The sequence below is a fragment of the Python bivittatus genome, unplaced genomic scaffold (genome assembly GCF_059951505.1).
Source record: "Python bivittatus isolate LINGU-HERP-01145 unplaced genomic scaffold, Pbiv_v1 ctg000700_np1212, whole genome shotgun sequence".
NCBI classification, from domain to species: domain Eukaryota; kingdom Metazoa; phylum Chordata; class Lepidosauria; order Squamata; family Pythonidae; genus Python; species Python bivittatus.
The window spans coordinates 32,658,330-32,673,240 of record NW_028277098.1 but is presented as its reverse complement, the minus strand read 5'-3'; positions in this window follow the sequence as shown (position 1 = coordinate 32,673,240).

Genomic DNA, 14,911 nt, shown 5'->3' with positions numbered 1-14,911 from the left:
TCTGTTTTATACTATTATGTTTATTTTATGTTTATGTTTATTTTATTTTATTTATATTTATTTTATATTATTTTATACTATTATGTTCCACCAGACTTAGGTAGAACTGTTGATCACCTGTTACTGAATTTCTTTTTCTATACTTTCCTGACTCAACTGGATACCTTTAACAGCATCTGAAGAACTGGGATGTCCTGGACACTGACAGGAAATTTTGGAGTACATATTTTCAGACCGCAGTTGAATCTTATGTTAATAAATGCTCTTTCATACATTCTTTGAACAAAGAATATCCTCTGCATTATATTAGAGAAAAAGATTCTAGTCTAGCATTTTCTCTAAGCTTCCAATTTTCCATGTACAGGGAAAGATTTCAGATAGAGCATTTCATAAAACTTGGCTGAATGCCACCCACTACCACTTTCAAAGGTAGTAAGAGTTTCTTGAGATTTATTTGTTTGTTTTCAGGATGCAAGTGTGAGTAAGAAAGTTGTCTTATGTTTTGGAGGTGATTGATTGATATTTTCTTTTCTTGCTTATTGCTTTGTCTCAATTTATGAGGGTTCACATTCTTGTAATTTCTTTCCAAGTGTGGTGATCAAGTGCTCATCCTTGAAAAATGAGGCAGGAAGTAGGAAAGCCTGTGCTGTTGTAAGTGAAAAACTTAAAAATAAAACTACACAAGAAAATAAAAGAATAATCTCAATGGGAAAAATCTAAGGCTACATCTCCTTACCACTAGAAAATTTTGTACTTTCTTTAATTCATTCCCAATCCATCAAAAACAGATTGAATTAGGACAAACTGAATTAGGAAAGTGAATAATTAAGATCAGAATTGTATAGTTATGTGTCAGATACCTCACATCCTACAACAAAGACTAACTGAACAAGTTTACTCACTTTCACCTAGTAGATCAAATCTAATGCACATGCAGTTCTCTTATAATCTGGGCTTTAGTGAACCAGGTCATGGAATACCTGTCTACTTTGAATGAGTGAACTTTATGTATAAACTCTGAGGAATCCTGGAGATCTGCTGAAGTGCCAGATGCCTGGAGGAAACCAAATTTTGTTCTTATCTTCAAAAAGGAAAAACAAAGATTCAGCAAATTACAGTTCAGAAGAAGTATCTGATCTGCCACAAGAATCAGTCCTGGAACCTTTACTCCTCAGTTTGTTTTTTTAACCAATGACTTGAAGGAAAAGTGAAGGAAATGCTTACAAAATTGCTGATGACCAAAAAAAAAAATTTAAAAAATGGATGCAATAACCCTAGAAGACAAAAATAGAATTAAATCTTACTAAGTTAGGAAAATGAACTAAATGTGACAGAATTGGAATATAATAGAGACAATTGCAGTGTTTTTCACTTAGGAAACAGATGAACAGGTATAAGATGTGGAATATCTGGTTTGGTAATAGTATTTGTGAAAAAGGTAGAAACTGATTGCAAACTGAATATGAGCCACCAGTATGATGAGGCTATAAAAATAAGTGCAATTTTAGACTACACCAAGAGAAGTATAGTTTCTAAATCATGGGGAGTAAACATTATCTAATTTTGCTTTGATCAAATGCCACATCAAGTTTGGTGTCCATTTTTTGGCATGACATTTTAAGAGGGATTCAAAGACATTAGAACAGGTTCAGAAAGAGTAAACAGGATGATCGGGATGCTAAAAATAAAGTCTTATGAAGAAAAATGGAAGAAGTTAAATATTTACCCATGATAGACTATGATAGTAGGGGGGTTTGGAATAGCCCTTTTTGAAGATCTGAAAGGAAATCACACAGAAGATCATCAAGACCTATTCTGTTTTGTTCTAGCATACAGGGCATGGAGTAAATAGATCTGAGTGACAGGAAGTGTTCTGACAATGTCAGAAAGGCTTTATAACAATAAGAGAAGTTCGGCAGTTACCCAGAGAGATGATGATCCCTTTATTGGATGTGTTCAAGTGAAAGCTAGACTTGGATGAGGCTAGACTTGTACTGGGCAGGGGGTGGTCTCAATAGCCTAAGTGACTCCTCCTTACTCTGATGCTATGAACCAGTCATACCGGCAAGATTTTATAGATGAGAGGTGCTGACTTCTTTTTTTTTGCTGAGGGCTACCCTTTGTATTACCAAAAAAGTAGGAAAGAAAAGGCAAAACGTAGGTAAGCCACCCCTCCCATTCCCACAAGACATGGCAAAGACACGTTCTAATCTAATTTAATTTACACTGAGTTAAAGTTAAATGAAATTGATTGTATAGAACTGATATGATTATCCCCCTTGTTTTCAATAATTTCCTATTCTGTTTTATAAAAATAATTTATTGGAAACTGTTGGAGAGCCCCTGAGGGCCACATACAAGGCTTGTGAAGACTGCACGTGACCTAGGACCTCAGGTTTGGACATTTTAGATTGTGAGGAAATGATGCAGCAGCGAGCTTCAGTCTGGGGTCCAAGCAGTTAGCTATGCCATTTTCCTTGGTTTCCATCTGTGCCTCAAACAGAATTGTGCCACTGAGCATTCCTTGAACTACATTTTATTCTCTTTCACCAGGATCTTTTCTATAAAGATATCAGAATTCCATGGCATCCAGTCCTATTCACGATGATGCTAAAATTTGCACTGTGAAAGCTCTGCCCTTTTGCACTTGCATCATCACACTGAACACAGACATATGAGAGGTGGAGTTTGTGTCATAATGAATGTTTCATCACTTGTCTACCTTTCCTCCCTGCAGATGCCTCTGAGTACTTCAGAGACCTTAGAATCCACACAAGTCATCTGATATTTCTGTACAGATGTCCTTGGTCACATAACAATGATCATTTGGAGAATAAAACTGCCACAGGTGTACATGTTAGTTGAATCATAGAGAAGACTTGACTTTCAAAGGAAGAAAATTTGCCTTACAGTTCCAGATTCAATCTATGGCCTAGCACATAGAAAGATCTTTCTCTGAAAATACAGTAGTAGCTAGTCAGAACAGACAGTACTGAGCCAATTGGATCAATGGTTTCACTTTTTGGCTGGGTTCAGGCATAAAACTGGGTAATCCATAATGAATGGGTTCATGTGCTATGCTAAGCTAAAGACAAAGAGGCCCCAAAATGGCATACAACTGAAGCAAACCAGGACAATATAAGGCCATGATCTTAACTGTTTTTTGTGTTAGTTCGGACCCAATCATTATGGCTTAGCATTATGAGTTAACTAGGCTTTTTTGCTTGTCCAACAAATCATAACCATATTGCGACAGCAAAGGAGCTTTCATCCTGGTAAGAGTGTTCTATTTTCATGTTATTGAAAGTCTTGTACCTAGATCTGTTTCCTCTGAATTCTCAGTATTGCCTGTTCCCTGAGAGCTAAGAGCACTGAATGCATGTCTGTGATTTTTGTCTTACTGGTGCATACTCTCAGATTCCTCTGGGCTTTCTGCATTCATAAATGGTCTTGGGAAAGTATTTTATGAAGGTCAAGGGTGGGATGTTTGACTGCTCTTGCTTCCTTGTTCTATTGCTAAACTTACATAGGTACTTAACTCTCCTGCCTGCTTAATCATTTCTTTCAGTGTTGTATTATTAGGTCTGAGATGTTTCTTTAACCGGCTTCACACTGAGAGCTTGATAATTAAAAGCCTAGAAGCATGTTTGGCTTGGATGCTAAAATAGAATAAAAACCCTGTTGCATCCAAAAACATCTGCAGAGGAAAGAACTAGATTCAGTGGAAACCGGCCAACGCCACATACTCTTCCCTATGTCATATCTAGTCAATATATTTTCTTGGAAGACTGAACGCAGAAAACAGATAAAAGGTTGGGAAGAAAGCCAGTGGATATATTCTTTGTATACTTAAAAAGGCACTTGACTGAGGCCAGTATTTGAGACTGATTATACTAATTAAGCTAGAGACCCATTATACTGATCAGACTCAGAGTACACTTGATGAAACAAATCTGTTATGTAATTGTAAGAAGAGATACTATCTTATTAAGCCAAAATCAGCTTGATGATTAAACTGAAAATACTACCCATGGCCCAGAATAGTTTTAAGGTAGCAACTTAAACCTTTGAGCTAACTAAGGCTCAGGCTTTTTTGAATTTTAATTTTTTACTCAAATTCCTAATAATTTTCCCCTCCTTTCTGCCCCCTCCCCCAGGTGTTTTTATAGTTGTCATGTTTGCAAACAAGGAAGACTAAGAGCATAGTTGTCCTTTGTAAGGAGAAGATTGTTGGTTTGAAACCTGACAGATTTTTTTAAAAAAAACATTACTATTATTCTTTTCTGGAATTTCCTACACAAATCAATAATACAGATAGATTACTAGGGAGGACATATTAAAAGGCAGATCACAAAAACAGAACAGAACACCACTGATTGTCTCCTACAGCTCACAGATCAAACCACACAAAAGCTATAACACTTACTGGATACTGACACTGTGCTTGCTGGTAGCCCGTATCATACAGAACCACCTAACCTGAAGCAGATTCTCACAAACAACATGCTACAACAGAACAATGATCTTAACATAAAACCAGACACTACAGTAAGCCCAGATGTTTACTTTGCCCACACATTTATACCAACAGTACCATCACAGGCCCCAAAAACTTCATACAAAAGGCTAGAGGCACTTTCACACGCTCTTCTGCTAATGTAATATATACTACCATATGCAGCAATGACTTTCTGGATTTTACCTAAGACAAACAGGCTAACCAGTCCCTCCCTCCCTCCCTCCCTCAGTCCCTCCCTCCCTCCCTCCCTTTGTTTCATCATTTTTTTCAGTCAGTCAAGATAGAAGGGTGTTATCTTCAATTCCCAAATAGCCTAAATAATCTATTTGGAGACAAAACTCTTTTCACATAAGTGACTGAAAAACAATAACATGGCACACCACTGTACTTAAAGCACAAAAAAAAAAAAAAAAAAAGAGTTGGAAGTTCAGAATAAGAAAGAAAAATAGTAATTAAAAAAACCAGCCTATATTTCTGCCCCCCTTCATGGATCACTGCCTTGTCGTGCCGAAGGGGCTTGCGTAACTCAGTGAAGCCATGAGCTATACCGTGCAGGGCCACCCAAGACGGACAGGTCATGACAGAGAGTTCTGACAAAATGTGGTCCACTGGAGAAGGAAATGGCAACCCACTCCAGTATCCTTGCCAAGAAAACCCCAAGGACAATGTCAAAAGGCTAAAAGATATGACACCGGAAGATGAGCCCCTCAGGTCGGAAGGTGTCCAATATGCTACTGGGGAAGAGCGGAGGGCAATTCCAAGTAGCTCCAGAAAGAGTGAAGCGGCTGGGCCAAAGCCGAAAGGACGTTCAGCTGTGGATGTATCTGGAAGCGAAAAGAAGGTCCGATGCTGTAAAGAACAATATTGTATAGGTACCTGGAATGTAAGATCTATGAACCAAGGCAAGCTGGATGTAGTCAAACATGAGATGACAAGATTGAACGTCGATATCTTGGGAATCAGCGAACTGAAATGGACGGGAATGGGTGAATTTAATTCGGGTGACCATTATATCTACTACTGTGGGCAAGAAACCCTTAGAAGAAATGGAGTTGCACTCATAGTGAATAAGAGAGTGGGAAAGGCAGTAATGGGGTACAACCTCAAAAACGACAGAATGATCTCAGTGCGTATCCAAGGCAAACCATTCAATATCGCAGTCATCCAAGTCTATGCCCCAACCACTGATGCTGAAGAAGCTGAAGTTGACCGCTTCTATGAAGACCTACAACACCTTCTAGAACTAGCACCAAAAAGATGTCCTTTTCATCATAGGGGATTGGAATGCTAAAGTAGGAAGTCAAGGAGTAATCGGAATAACAGGCAAATTTGGCCTTGGAGTACAAAATGAAGCAGGGCAAAGGCTAATAGAGTTCTGTCAAGAGAACAAGCTAGTCATAGCAAACACTCTTTTCCAACAACACAAGAGACGACTCTACACATGGACATCACCAGATGGTCAATACCGAAACCAGATTGATTATATACTTTGCAGCCAAAGATGGAGAAGCTCTATACAGACAGCAAAAACAAGACCAGGAGCTGACTGTGGCTCAGATCATGAGCTTCTTACTGCAAAATTTAGGCTTAAATTGAAGAATGTAGGGAAAACCACTAGACCACTCAGGTATGACTTAGATCATATTCCTTGTGAGTACACAGTGAAGGTGATGAATAGATTTAGAGGATTAGATTTGGTAGACAGAGTGCCTGAAGAACTATGGACGGAGGTCCGTAACATTGTACAGGAGGCAGCAACTAAAACCATCCCAAAGAAAAAGAAATGCAAGAAAGCAAAATGGCTGTCTGATGAGGCTTTACAAATAGCTGTGGAAAGAAGGAATGCGAAAAGCAAGGGTGAAAGGGAAAGATATAAGCAACTGAATGCAGATTTCCAGAGAATAGCAAGGAGAGATAAGAAGGCCTTCTTAAATGAACAATGCAAAGAAATTGAGGAAAACAATAGAATGGGGAAGACTAGAGATCTCTACAAGAAAATTGGAGATATGAAGGGAACGTTTAGTGCAAAGATGGGCATGATAAAGGACAAAAAAGGCAGGGACCTAACAGAAGCAGAAGAGATTAAGAAGAGGTGGCAAGAATACACAGAAGAACTATACAAGAAAGATCTTAATGTCCCTGATGTCCACGCTGGTGTGATCACTGACCTTGAGCCAGACATCCTAGAGAGTGAAGTCAAGTGGGCCTTAGGAAGCATTGCTAACAACAAAGCTAGTGGAGATGACAGTATTCCAGCTGAGTTATTTAAAATACTAAAAGATGATGGTGTTAAAGTGCTGCACTCAATATGCCAGCAAGTTTGGAAAACGCAACAGTGGCCACGGGATTGGAAAAGGTCAGTTTATGTTCCAATTCCAAAGAAGGGCAACGCCAAAGAATGCTCAAACTATCGCACAATTGCACTCATTTCACATGCTAGCAAGGTTATGCTCAAAATCCTACAAGCTAGGCTTCAGCAATACATGAACCGAGAACTACCGGATGTACAAGCTGGGTTTCGAAGAGGCAGAGGAACTAGAGATCAAATCGCCAACATTCGCTGGATCATGGAGAAAGCACGAGAGTTCCAGAAAAATATCTACTTCTGCTTCATTGACTATGCAAAAGCCTTTGATTGTGTGGATCACAACAAACTGTGGCAAATTCTTAAAGAGATGGGAATACCAGACCACCTTACCTATCTCCTGAGAAATCTGTATGCGGGCCAAGAAGCAACAGTTAGAACCGGTCATGGAACAACCGATTGGTTCAAAATAGGGAAAGGTGTACGACAAGGCTGTATACTGTCACCCTGCTTATTTAACCTATATGCAGAGTACATCATGAGAAATGCCAGGCTGGAAGAATCACAAGCCGGAATTAAGATTGCAGGGAGAATCATCAACAACCTCAGATATGCGGACGATACCACCCTAATGGCAGAAAGTGAAGAAGAACTAAAGAGCCTCTTGATGAGGGTGAAAGAGGAGAGTGCAAAAGCTGGCTTGAAACTCAACATTAAAAAAACTAAGATCATGGCATCTGGACCCATCAATTCCTGGCAAATAGAAGGGGTAGAAATGGAAGCAGTAACAGACTTCATTTATTTGGGCTCCAAGATCACCGCAGACGGAGACTGCAGCCATGAAATTAAAAGACGCTTGCTCCTTGGGAGGAAAGCTATGGCAAGCCTAGATAGCATATTAAAAAGCAGAGACGTCACCTTGCCGACAAAGATCCGCATAGTCAAAGCTATGGTTTTTCCAGTAGTAATGTATGGCTGCGAGAGCTGGACCATAAAGAAGGCGGAGCGCCGAAGAATTGATGCCTTTGAACTGTGGTGCTGGAGAAGACTCTTGAGAGTCCCCTGGACTGCTAGGAGGTCAAACCAGTCAATCTTAAAAGAAATCAACCCTGATTGCTCATTGGAAGGATTGATAATGAAGCTCAGGCTCAGATACTTTGGTCACCTAATGCGAAGAGAGGACTGTTTGGAAAAGACCCTGATGCTGGGAAAGATTGAAGGCAAAAGGAGAAGGGGACGGCAGAGGATGAGATGGTTAGATAGCATCACTGAAGCAATGAGCATGAAACTGAGCAAACTCAGGGAGGCAGTGAAGGATAGGAAGGCCTGGCGCAATATGGTTCATGGGGTCACGAAGAGTCGGACACGACTAAACGACTAAACAACAACAACAAATATTTCTGCCAGGTTTCTTACCAGCAACCTTCTATTTATAATGCAAGGGTTATAACCCTTGTGCTATTATTGCATTAATGGTAACAGGCAGCCTTCAAAGTTTTAGAAAGTATGGTATGCATTGACTCAGTTGAAGGGGTATTCCTTCTTCTGCAAAGTAGCCAGTGAACTTCAGGTTAGCCTGCAACAAATTGAAACTTATTATCTGAAAAGGATAGGAGCTCTATTACGTTATGTAATATGGAAAAGTATCCTTTGAAAATGGAGCAGAAAAACATGCTTTTAGGTGTTTTGATGGTGAGTGTGGGTACTGAAGTACTCTCTACCTATTCTTGAATCAGCAGAAAACAATATTGTATGAAATTTGCTGTCCCAATGCCCAAACCTATCCTGCCATAATTGTCTTTGTTTCAAATCACTGCAGATCACATCCTTCCAAGATACACCATGATCAAAATATAATAGATTTTACAATGAGACTGCCTGTAGATTGTTTCAGAATAAGTGGGAAAATGCTACTTTAACACTAACACAGCTAAGGATGATTCTGTTCTGACTGATTTCTTGTAGATTATATAACTGTTATGCTACTCCCCAATATGTGTTCTTAACGCTTTTTGTTTTTATATTGCTTTTAATTTGCATTGATGGTATTGTTGTATGCTCTAGAGTTGCTCAGTGGCAAATGAGACAATTCATAACTTTATTAAAATCAAAATATAACTAAATAAAAGGATTGAAGTTGGAGTTACTTATGGGCTAGGGACAAGATGAATGCAACATCATGAGGACGTAGCAAAAACTATGTTGCCAGCTTGTGTATGTGCTGTGGTTAGGGGCAAACTGGAAAAGACCCACAATCTGTAGGCCTTACAGTTCTTGTAAATGGCAAATGGTTGGTAAATAAACTTGGATAAGTATTTTCTTCTGAAAAATCAGAATTTATTTTTTATTGAAATGAATGTTACTTGTTACCTCAAAAAGAAAGAAAGAAAGAAAGAAAGAAAGAAAGAAAGAAAGAAAGAAAGAAAGAAAGAAAGAAAGAAAGATCAAACTTGAACTGAATTATTGATGTTAATGGAATGACTGCTAAAGTACTACGTTAACTCTCTTATAATTTTGATGGATTATTTTAATGCAAGAATTTGAAATAGAGAGAAGACAAAGGCATTTTAACTGATGTAAGAGATTGACAATACAATATGCTTGATTTTCTTGCAGGAGATATAAAAATATTTTTGCAGGTGTTCAATTGAAAAATTCAATTATAATGTACTAAATGAAAAGATTGAACTAGTAATCTGGCACTTATTTCTGGTACTAGATTAGTAGTATAGATTATGTACAGTATGTAGCTGACATCTTTATGGCTGTGTTTTAATAACTTCTGTATTTTACCATCTGGATATCATAATAATTAACTAATACCATTTCTGTTTCTATGACTTGTATAGCAGAAGCAGTGTTATATATAGTAATATGTATGCAGAGTTAGAAATGGGCATTTAGTCTTTTGACTTCAGTACCTGTGGAGAACTTGCTTTATTCCTGATTCTAATAAACTGACTCTACAGGTTAGATCATTAATTGTCTGGTTGTTCATTTATAATATTCCTTCACTAACTCAGCCAACTTAACACTTTAACTTACCTAGAACATTGAGCCCTACCCCTATGCTGGAGTTCAAAAAATAGTACCCACGACATGGGGTTGTCTAGTCTTTGCTTGAGCACATTCAGAGAAGGAGAGCCCCAGGTAACTGGTTCCACCATCAAACTAATTTCTTAATGTACAACTGGAGTTTGCTTTTCTTCATTTTATTTTTATAAGTCCTGAACTTTAGGGTAAGAAAAAGCAGCTTTGGGCCTCCCTTTGTATTACCTCCTTCAAAGCAGCGGTGTGTTCAGGTTCTTGCTGCTTTTGTCACAATGATAAAAGCAGTGTGCACAACATCATGCAGCCAACTGCCCCTTTTGGGTGTGTGTGTGAGACATCACAATGCATGTAGAAAGGGGGTGCAGCTCACATTGAGATGTTGCAACACTCTGACCTCCCCTTCCCCCCTCTGTAAGATGTTGCTGCCTTTAAGTATTTAAAAAAGTGCTATTGTATTTCCTCCCTCAGGGTCCCATTTCAGTGCTAAACATTTCAAAATTCATAGACCAGTTTCTAGTCCTTAGATCGTTCTCATTAACCTTAAAAAATTATGTGTATGGAACAAAGACAGCAGAACTTTTATCTCATAAGGTAATCACTAAGCTTTTTTCCCATGCAGCCCAGTGATTCCAAGAATCCCAAACTCTTCCAGTCGCAGAATTCCTCAAGATAATGCCAGTGAATTTCAATACATCCAGAAAACCATAAGAACCAATATGTAAAATATGCAACAAGTAGATTAAGAGATAATTATGAAAATTTAAACACCAGATTACTTTCAAGGAAATTCCTTAAATATTATTGATTCTTAGCACTTCCAGAGGACACTTCCACATGAGATCTTTGTACCAGTTGACCTTTGTACCAGCTGACTAGTCCACTTTCATTACTTTGGCTGCATTTGTTTCTGTTCCAGAAAACTTTCTGACAACTTAAATTTGATAATTTATTCTCATAATTTAAATTTGATAGTCTATTATATAGCATCTTAATGACTAACAAATTTATTACAGCATGAGAGTACTACCATAAGATACAAAGAGTATTAGGTATACTGCTGGGGTATGTGAATTGTGTTAAATCTGATTTCTAAATCAGCTTATCAAGTCAGTATGATCCAGGAAGTCAATTTGATTTGAAAAAAAAGCATTTTTGCACATGTGCAAAAGACCATCAAACTGTGGAATCTTTGGGGTTCTCTGAGCTCAGTTCTTTTCTTGCAAACGTTTCATTATCCGGCTAGGTAGCATCTTCAGTGCTAAAATGGGATGGGTTTTGCTCTCTATTTATGTGTTGTGGCCTGTCTTGCCAGTGCTGGTGGGGGTGGGGGTTTTGTTTTGCTCCTCTGGTAGTTCCTTGATTAGCATCTGTTTACTGCTTGATTGTGTGCCTGGTGGTAGCTTTTGCTTATCTGGGTGATGATTGCTGGTGATTGATTGCTGGTGAGGCGATCTTCTGGTCTTTTGTCTCTTTTAAATAGTATGTAGATGCTGTTTATCTCTATCTGTCTGTTAATTGCTGCCTTGTCTGAATACCAAGCTACCAAGAATTCTCTTGCATATTTGGATTTAGCTCAGAGCTCAGAAAACCCCAAGGACTCCACAGTTCAACCCTGTGCTACACATATTCACCTCTATTGGGGCCATCAAATTGTCAGAATGGTTTGGAAACAACCAGTTTTGTTTGATCCAAATGTAGAACTAATTTGAATTGAATTGCCTTTGGACTGAGTCTCCAAATCTATTCTTTGCATAGTGCGCACATACACACATATACATTATAATGGCAGGGAAATAGAATATATAATATACTCAATAACATATACATAATATAATGGCATAAAATGCCATTGGTATTATTATATATAATGGCATATAATAACATATACATAATATAATGGAGGGGGGAATAGAAACAGAAAAATAATAAAAGGAGATATCAAATGCATAAGTTTTATGTTTTAATTATATATTTTTTGAATGAGTAAAAAATGACAAAATGAAAAGGAAAAGTATTTTTTTAAATCAAATGAATTTGAAGTACAGTGGTACCTCTAGTTACGAACGCCCCTACTTACGAATTTTTTGAGATACGACCAGCTCCGGCCCCAAAAATTTACCTCGACTTGCGAACTTGCCTCGACTTACGAACCGGATCCGCGGCCATTTTCCGCCCATTCCACGTGGTCCGCGGCCATTTTTCCGCCCGTGCCATGTGGTCCACGGCCATTTTCCGCCCATTCCATATGGTCTGTGGCCATTTTTCCTCCCGTGCCACGTGGTCCAGGGCCATTTTCCGCCCATTCCACGTGGTCCGCGGCCATTTTTCTGCCCGTTCCACGTGGTCCGCGGCCATTTTTCCGCCCGTTCCACGTGGTCTGTGGCTGTTTTTCCGCCCCGCCGTGTGGTCTGCGGCCATTTCCCGCCCCTGACACGTGGTCCATGGCCATTTTTCCACCCTGCCACATGGTCCGCGGCCGTTTTTCCGCCCCTGACGCGTGGTCCGCGGATGCCGGAATGGATTAATGGTAATTACATTGAACCTTATGGGAAAATTTGCCTCGTGTTGCAACCAATTCAAGTTGCAACCAGAGTCACGGAACGGATTAACTTCGTAACTCGAGGTTCCACTGTACTGTGATATGAGTCTCTACAATTCATTGCTTAAGAATGCTCCCAAAATACCTGAGTTTAGATTTAGAGTTAAGACGATTTATGTGGCAGTATATAATACATTCAGCTGTAAATGGTTACAAAACTCCATGCAATCAGAAACTCTGAGAAGGTTGAGGAAGCAGCTAAAGACTGAATGTGAAAGGATCCTCTAATCTTGGCCTCTAATCTTAGAGATTAACTCAAGCTAAACTTGAAATTGATTCAAAATTTTACTTTTAAAAAAGTACTCCTGTGCTAGGGATGTCCTATGACCTTCATTACCATGAACAGAAATGAGTTCCTTATAGAGTAGCAAATCCTTCTTTACATATTCAATTATTTGGGCAAATTAATATAGATTCAGAGTATAGGTATTGAAGGTTTGTTTAAATAAATAATAAAAAAGCAATTGAACTCTGTTATACAGTTATATAGTTCTCTTGAATTGTAGAACCTTTCAGATTGACTTAGGTTCATGGTGTCTTGAATATGTAAATTTAGTCTGTAATAATGAGGTTATAGCGAGCACCAAGATAATTCCATCTAGTGAAATAAATCTGCTGTGACAATTTAAAAGGTTGGACCTCAGTGTGCAATTACAATATTCTAACACAATTATGGGATATAATTCAATGACCTTAGCAAATTTCCATTGAAAGCTGCATTTACTTTCTTAAGATGACAGCTAATGCCCTCCTGTGGAATATATAGAATGTATAGCAGTATCTCTTATAGTTGGCATAATTATTTTGAAGTAGAGGTCTCTGGGGATTTATTTATTAGCCGTTACTGGATAGTCATACAATAAATGCTTTTCTCTTCTTTTTAGGTAGCACTGGCTAAATTTACAGAAAACAAATAATTTCTTTTGTGAATAGATAGATTTGTCATAAGCAAGGCAGCACCATCTGTATTTTATCATGTTACAGAATGTGGTTTGGATCCATACATCCTGAAAATTTTTGAGGTAGAAGTATAGATGCCACTGTAGTGTTAACTCTGCAATTTTTACTATACCATTATATATCTTAATAAGTTTGGCGTCCAATAAATAAACAGACAAAAACTAGGGAACTAATGAAAAGTGTTGGATTACAAAAACATTGAATTATTGGAGTTAAGGGAGGAATTCCCAATCTTTGGAACAGACAGAATCACTAGAAATTGCAGAGCAGGTTGTGATGCTTTCACAACACTGGTTGTAGCTAGTTATAACATACTCATTAATGATAAGGCAAATCTTTCATTGCCCCATCATGCTCCACACTATATTCGTTAGCTTTATTTTTAATTGGGAGGCAGGCAAAGTTTTGAAGAAAGCATTTTTTTTAATTGCCTGAAAATGTGACTACCATAAGGCCCAAAAGCATTCATGGAAATAAACATAATGTTGGTAGTTGATGTTTTGCATCGCAACATACTAGGTTCCGATGTATTTGCTAATTTATTCAAAGATTAATCTTTTGCCAAAGGAAGTATCCACAGGTGCATTTTTGGTCACACACTCCAAGCTGGTAACTGCAGAACTATGGTTATTAGAATTAGAAGAGTCAACCAGATATATTTTCACATCATAATGATTTGGTTAGGTGAGATAAACCTAAACATGTAAACAGATTCAGAAAAGATTTTGAAAATAAAATTAACTTTATGTAATCCATTGGGTTGCAATAAAGGTGGCAAACTAGGGGTTTGTCATGAGAAGCAAGGAAAAACTTGGATGCAAGGAATCTGGATGTTCAGGGTTTGTAATTAGCTGGAGGCAGAACAGAAGAAAGAAGATGTATGGATAAATAAGGAGAAACAGGTAACTTGATCATGGAATAAAATAAAGAGGATTTTGTGGGACACCAGGAAGCCAGCAAGGAAATCTGAACTGAGTCTTTCTGATACAAGTTGAGAGAAAGAAAGGATACTTAAAATTTGGAAATATATAAAAAGGTATGGAATTGGGGGTGCAGATATATGCACACAGATCCAAGGAGTCTACTTGATGGAAACAATGTTTGATCCAGAGGAGAGACCAAAACTGGAAGAAATGGCTGGGAAAAAGAACAGGAAGTGATTAGCTTAGTGAAGCAACCTGAGGAGGTTAAAAAAAAGTGTCAAAGACTTACAGTGAGACAGAAAGTTTATGTGAGAGGTAGGAAGAAAGGAGGCAAAGATTTAAAGACAGATTTTTTTCTGAGTCCGGCAGCTTAAAAAGACCACAGAAGACAGAAAGGAAATGGAAGACACAGAGGTCCAATTAGGAAAACAAGTGACAGAAAGGTTACTCATGAACAAGAGATAAAAGGAGAACATCCAAGAGTTTCTCCCTACTATATACCCTGTTGAGGTGCCATCCTGCAGCTTGGATCAAAGGGAAGGGATGGGTGGGCA